Source organism: Lagopus muta, chromosome 5 (genome assembly GCF_023343835.1).
Source record: "Lagopus muta isolate bLagMut1 chromosome 5, bLagMut1 primary, whole genome shotgun sequence".
In the NCBI taxonomy this organism is placed as follows: Eukaryota; Metazoa; Chordata; class Aves; order Galliformes; family Phasianidae; genus Lagopus; species Lagopus muta.
The window spans coordinates 26,652,923-26,660,343 of record NC_064437.1 but is presented as its reverse complement, the minus strand read 5'-3'; the positions used below and the strand labels follow the sequence as shown (position 1 = coordinate 26,660,343).

Below are 7,421 nucleotides of genomic sequence, written 5' to 3'. Positions count from 1 at the left end.
AGACACGGGCTCGGTGCTTCTGTCACCTGCTAACGAGGGGATGAGACTTCTGCCTGGGAACAGTGCTTCCAGCTCAGCCTCTGGGGCACCTGTCTGCTACCCAGCAAGAAAAACTTCTCATACTGATGCTATAATGACTAGATTATCTATTTATTTATTTCCCACCTCCCATCTCAATGAAGACTAAGCAAAACATCCTTCTTTTTCCAGTGTGGGAGTCCCTTGCTTGCAGACAAGCCTGCCTACGTTTACAAGCACTGCTCTGCCCACACTCTACAAGCACGAGCTGCTAAAACAAGGATCTCAAAAGACCTTAAAAAGCTACTTTAGGTTGGCTCTCCGGCTGGCTGTAGAGCCACCTGCTCTTGTTTGGTTTTCCTTCCTTTTTGGACCTAGCCAATTTAGTCAAAGAGCTAAGAATTGAAGGAGAGAGTTCCACTTTCCTGCATTTTGACATCTTTATACACAAGTGTTAGTACCAATTACCTCAGGAGCCATGCTGGTTCAGAGAGACTTGCAGCTGGTAATATGAGGAAGCAGAGGAAAGCAAGGAACATTATTTTAAGCCATGAAACCAAGACTGAGCTGTGTTGTTACAGATGAACAGATGTGATTATTTTGCAGGCTGTGCAATTAGTTTGTTTGTGTAATACTGAAGTAATCCAGAATGTGCTGAGGCAGATACAGACTTATTCATCTGAATAAAATTTATTGTGCCCTACAAATTAAAGTCTAATTTTTCCAATGTCCCTCAGCTTCTCCTGGAAAAACTGCACACAGCCTTCTGAATGCCTTAGATTTTGCAAATGATTTTCTACATAATAATTTTTAGGTGCAAAAAAGGAATCTGCACTGAATTCATGTAGCTTGCCCAGCAGGCATGCAAGCATTTTCAGAACAAATTGCTACTGAATAGGACAAGCATATGTTAGCAAAGGAAAATGGATATCCAGCTACAAGGGATACAGCAGTAAAGCCAAATAATTATCCTGTACTGAAAGGATTATCATGATGTTCTGGTGCCACCACCATTACTTTGGAGAGCAATCATACGCATACACACACAAAAAAAAGAAAGGGTAGGTTTTTTTCTAACTGCTTCTCTAAAAGCAAGAAAATGGCAGTGAGTTAAAGCATTGGGAAGAAGCACAAACATTTGACCCAATTTAGCTTCCATGGAATTACAAATTTCAGAGTAGGTCCTTAGGGAACACCTTCTCACGGAGGGACAAGCTCAGCACTTTCCATCCAAGGTGAGGCAGAAGCCTCTCACAGATGGCATTTCCAGGCTTGGTCACCAGCAAGCATCAGGCAGAGGCTGTTAGGAAGGAGTGCCAGATGATCTCACTGAGCTTCCCCAGCTCAACAAATTTCACAGTGAGCCTTTAAGATGGTACATATCCAGTGGGACGCTCGGGTCTGTTGTGTCCTCAGACAACTGGCCTGGGAAGGAAATATCAGAATTGGCTTGACAATTCATTGTTTGCACAAAGAGTTGTTGCTCTTTAAGGAGGAGGCAAATTGAAAAAAGAAAAACCTCTCAGTATTAAAGTAGCTTAGCCCTTGTGGAAGCCTCCAGTATTTACTTGATTTAAATCTGAGTCTAGGGTTGTTTTGTTTTGTTTTGTTTTTTTTATTTATCCCCATAAATCAGTTTACATGATTAAGCTTCTGGAAGCTGCTTCCATTAAAAGGTTTAGCTGGAAGGTAAAAACTGCAAGCAACATGGCCAGGATAGCACACAATGCAACTCAGTCTGAGAAACTCATTTAATCTTACTTCAGTCCCCACCAGTTAGAAAAGCATTCAAGCACTAGCCTTACTTCAGCACAAGCCTAGAACATTCACATCAAAGGAACTAAAGTCTTATTTTTTTTCTATGAACTGAAGCCTAGACTCTGAAATCAAGATGAATTGCAGCCTCCAACCACCATAGGACTGAGTCTTCTCCCCGTGAGCATTTCATCCAACACTGCATTGCAGAGAAACCAGCAATCACATTCTCAGTCATCAGGTTTTACCAAAACATACATGCCTGTTTATGCATATATATATTTGTTCTGGTCTTGCAGAATGTAAGGAATACACTAAAACTCTACCTTAGATGCAAACACAGACTAATGCTGGAAAGGGGAGAAAAGCACACGTTGTACTTTATTTGGTCACATTCTAAGACAATTATGTACTGTTCCACAGCTTATTTAAGATCAGGAGATCATCAAAAAGCACAGGAAAACACAAAGACAAAGCAGCCTCTGATTAATCTAAAAGATGTTCTGTAAAGGCTTCAAGGACAGCAGGAAGCATTAAAAAGTAAAGAACAGCCTGCAACTTGGTTCACCAGAACTGCTGTATTGCTGTCAGCAGACCTGCATCATGAAACTGATGTGCACCAATGAACCACACTCACGGTCACACCGCGTTTCATTGGGAAATCACGTTCACATGCAATAATGACATTGCTGCCATAATCAGCCCTGCGTCTGCCCTTCCTGCAGAATCAGAATCGTTCCTCTCGTACATCTGAGTGTGTCCTCCCTCCCCCTTACAGCAGGAAAGAAATACAGATTGGGAGTGCAACCTCACGCTTCTCACAGTGAAATGTGAGGGCCTGGAAAATTCTCAAACTGCAGAGCATTGATCACTGACAGCCCAACCAGAACTTGTCCATCGTCCACAGAGAAATAAGCCAGTCAGAGAGTGATGATTTTTACTTGTTTACAGCTGCTGCTACAGCTGGCATGCAGGCGCTTTCATAAGAAGACCAAGCAAAAGACCTACAGACCAGCTGGGAAATAAGAACGGTTAGTCTCACTGCTTCTGCTAGGGGCCTAACAGAAGGTGCAGAGGAAACAGAAGTCAGAGACATCCAAGAAAAGAAAACGTTCAGAAGAGTGCAGGAAAAGGGCAAAGTAACCAGGTGATGTAAGAATTACAGCAGCGTCTGCGTGAGAAAGGAATCACGTAGCTAAGGGAAAAGGAGGCAGGTACCAGAGACCTGCACACCTTAAGGTTACCACCTGAAGACACTGCCCGAATGATGTGCAACTGTAAATTGGAGGAAGGGATTTCACAAGACAATCTTTGTGTTCATTCTGTAGTAAATGATGCAGAATAAAGCATGTTCAAGGAGGCACCCCAGCAATGGCTGGTGCATTAGACGTGCATGTCTGCAGAAGGAACCAAATACTGTGTCTATTAAGGCTATCTCATTAATTATTATTGGTCTGGCTTCTTTAAAACCGCATTTAGTTCTTGTTTTATGTTTATAGCCACATGCCCTCTTTTGATAAGTAACAGGTGCTGCAGTTCTTGAGGTTGAAGATATTTTAAAAGCTAAGAAAATTCATGTGCAGGTGAGCTAAAAGGCCACACCATGCAGACTGTAGAAATGCAAACACAAGTTTCATATTGCTTTAATGATTGTGGTCTCCGAACTGTAGTTTGGCTGCTGTTTACTACACCTACCATATGAAAATCACCTGCTAATGCTTCTTTACATCTAGTACACCTCTGCTCCTGCTGTCCAGTTAATTACACAGCTTGCCAGGGAGTCCTTTGGATCAGCTCAACATCCAGTGTGCTACAGTCTCACCTATGCTAGAGGTCCTTGACCTCTCAGAGCAGCTCTCAGCCATACACCTAATGCAGTCATTTCCACCAGTACATAGGCAGAGCTTTGCACACACCACATGCTGATGTAAAGGTAACAAAGGTGAGTCAGGTCCTCTGCCTTCCTTAGCTGAAAATAAATTCATTTGGATATTTGCATTCTTTAAATAAATGACATGCACTGTCACTACGTGTCAGCTGAGAAGAAAAATCATTGGGATCAAGAATTAAATCTGAGTTTCAAACCACTAATCAAAGAAATGTCAGATTATATACTGAATGCCTGATCTTCCACTGCCTGCAACCTTTGCAATCCTTACTCCTGGCCAGTGTTAAAAGATGTAAGCAACAACGCAGTAGCAGCTCAATAAAGAATCAGATACAAGTTCATTGTTCTCTGTCTTCATTGACACTAAGCTAAATAGAGACCTTCAAGCAATTGGAAATACTAACCAGTTTCATTGTAAAATGCCAGAGGAAATTCAGCAGAGCTCCCATACACAAAACTAAATTAATGATTCATAAGGCTGCATAATTAACAACGCTAAGTCAAAAAACTGTGTAGCTGAGGAAGCACATGCAGCCTTCCCTTGGCCTCTCATTTCACATGTGATTGCAATTAGATAAGCATGCACGATTTCACAGACTATGCTGCCCAATAGGGTATGGCGTGCTTTTGTACAATCTTAGATCTGAGTGGCATATCTATTTCGTTCAAGAACAGCAAGTGCATAAACTTCTGTTTGTTAAGACTTCAAAGCAATGCTGCTTGCAAAACTGTGGGCACGTCACCGTCAAAATGTACCCCTTGCAACATCATATAGAGAAGCACAGGCATATTTTATTTCACCTCCCCTGAACCTTTTGATTCCAGAGGAGTGTAAGCAGTGCTGCAGGACCTGAGTTTGATCTCAAACCTGCCCCCTACCTGGCCTGCAGGAACCTCCAGATCTATGGAACAACCCCTAAGAGCAGGGGCTCCTAGGAGCTTGAGTCTCAGTCACACGTATCACCAAACTCACCAAGACCATTCTTTAGGTAAATGCTGTACAAGGCTTTCTGCTCCTCTCCTAACTCCACGCATCCCTGCTGCTTCAAAGCTGTCTCTTTCTCTGGTTTTGTGCCATGCTCAGGTGCTTGTTCACTGCAAATCTTCTTGACTGCATCCTTCACAACCTTCGCGGAAGGAAACGAAATCCTGAAATGCATGCTGAGTACATGATATTTTCTAAGGCTCTTAACTCAGTCAAATAAAAGCCAAAACCAAGACATTTTGCAGCTACAGCTATTTCAATGCCAAATTTTAACATACAGGCCTCAGCCACTCTGCTGCAGAACTGTTCAAAAGAAAAAAGGCTTTACAGAAGGGAAAAATAGTTTTCCACTCTCCTCACACTCACACATGGATGAAATGTTTTTGCTCAAACTTTCCAAAAAATCCACCTTTGAGCCAAGCCCAAGGGCTGCATTTGAACATTTTTAAAACATTCTGCATTAATGCTTTAATCATATGAAAAAAGTCATTTTGCAAGTACTAGTGTGATCGTGGATAATTCTCCTGATGTCAACTCCATTTCTCCCAGTTTACACTGCCTTGAGACCAGAATCAACCCCAGTGCCTACAGAGAACTAAGAGAAACTATTACTCCTCCTCCAACAAGAAGTTATGAAGACTGAAAACAGAAGATGTGTCTATCCAGAAAGCATTAGGTCTGTATGTATAGTAATAAAATAAGCGGCACCATAAAAGAGCAGACCAAAATGCCCAGCCCTGTAAGCTTCATTAACAAAACTTTCATGTTGCAAGATGTCTGAAAAATGATGAAACAGGAGCGGTCTAAAAGTATTTGAGGTTGGAGAGGAGAGTGGTTCCCCATCAGTCCTCCTGGGTCGTGGTCAGACAGGTCTGAGCGTGGCATGCAGCTGAGCTCCAGGGCTGCCTGGTGACTCTGGTCACATGGAGACGTGGATTATGCAGATGCCCCTGCATCTGCATATCCCTGCTCAGCTGGTAGATTAGGCATAGAAACCAGATTGGAACTGGCTAGGAATGGCAAATTACCCTTTTGTGGTAACTTGATCACATCTCATAAAAGTAAAAGCAAGCAAAACATCACGTGGTAATCACAGAATGATAGATAATCGGGAGTTAGAAGGGACACCCAAGGATCACTGAGTCCAACTCCTGGCTCCAGACAGCACCACCCTAACCCAAGCCCTGCGTCTGAGAGCACTGTCTAAATGCTTTTTGAGCTCCAGCAGCTCAGAGCTTTGCCAGCTGCCTTGAGAAGCCTGTTCCATGCTCACCACCCTCTGGTGCAGAACCTTTTCCTAACACCCAGCCTGATGCTCCCCTTCCAAGACATGTCATTCAGTAATTTCTTTGCAAAGAAGATGGTACAGAAGAGCTACAAGAGGTCAAGTGTTTACCTCTGAAGAGGTAATGACTGAAAAATTGAGATACTGCACAGTGCTTGAACCAAAGCTGCCCTAGGATATATCCTTCTTTGGGTATTAACAAAGTGAAAGTTGCTTATGTTCTGTAAATAATGGGACCTAAGTGTTCCTTTATCTTATTATTGCTTCCAAGGGGAATAGGCAAGTGTGTCCATAAAGGAGAAAATAGGAAGAAAGAGGGGAGCTCACTGATTTCTTCCTTTTCCAGGGGATTGATTCTCCTGCTTGTTTTACGCCTACACACACACAAACTTCTCTGTTTAACATCATCAGTATTGTAAATACTGAGCTTTCTGCTACAGCTCTTATAAAGCATCATAAAACAAATTATTGTTTGCCGTAACTGCTCTCCATAAGAAGCTTCTAGCTTTCAATATGTTTTAAAATTTGTTATTTTTCATTACTGGCTACTTGGTACTCGGTCCTCCTCCTCACTCTTAAATTATTTGCCATCCTCCATGCTCATTTCTAGCAAGCTTCAGCTTCCAGAACAAGAAATTGAACTATTTGATTAAACAAGCTCTCAAAATGTAACTTCCTGTTCACCTTCTGCTCTGTTTCACTTTGCTTTGCTTACAGATATACTGCAATTTTATGGCCCTGCAATAGTATGCTTAAACAGTGTAAACCCCTGTTGACTATGAGGATTTCTACCTCCTTAATTTTCACTCTAGAGTCTTCTCTCATTTTTCCCCCTGAAAAGAAATATTTCCTCCCTTAGAAGTCTGCATCACTCTGCTATCCTTTAATCTCTCCCAAGAGGACACTGGGCTTAATAATTATATTGAAATGTCTATTATTTAGGATACTGGGAGTACTTCCCACTATCTGGGGCCTCCCATTCCTCTGAGCAGATCTTTGCCAGCTAGCTCTGTATTTATATCTAACTAGTTCAAAGCACAAGGACTTTGTCCCTCCCACCCATTGAGTTATAATCAGATGGCATGTCTTAATTTTGACTCATTCACTTTGTGCATACATAGTTTCCAGAAAGAGTAAGCGAGGAGTTTCAATTTCAGTGCTGTTCCTATAGCAAATCTTAGTAACGATGTTTTGAAAGGCATTATATATGCTAGACATCATAATTCAAACCAGTAAAATTAACTCTATAGTTCAGGATTAAAACATGAGGAAAATCAGCTTGAAAAAGTATTGTGCATTGTGAACCCCAAAATAAAGCCTGGCATCTCTGCAAGTTACACGCAAACACAAGGAGGTCATTAAAACAAGAACAAATTAGTCAAAAAATGTTTGCATTACCATTGTAGTTTGTCTCATTTTATTCTAAGTGACCCTTATTATGGCTTTAATATGCCCTCTTGTACTGTGGGGTGTATTCCAAAATCCTTAGG

General features: G+C 41.8%; 1 long non-coding RNA gene across 1 annotated transcript; it reads right to left on the bottom strand.

The window, feature by feature from the left end:
- Positions 1 to 1,068: 1,068 nt before the first annotated feature.
- Positions 1,069 to 4,786, bottom strand: LOC125693839 (uncharacterized). Its single transcript, XR_007377273.1, has 2 exons — positions 4,635 to 4,786; positions 1,069 to 1,443 (listed from the first exon to the last, which is right to left on the bottom strand). It is a non-coding gene; the product is annotated as an uncharacterized LOC125693839 (long non-coding RNA).
- Positions 4,787 to 7,421: the final 2,635 nt, after the last annotated feature.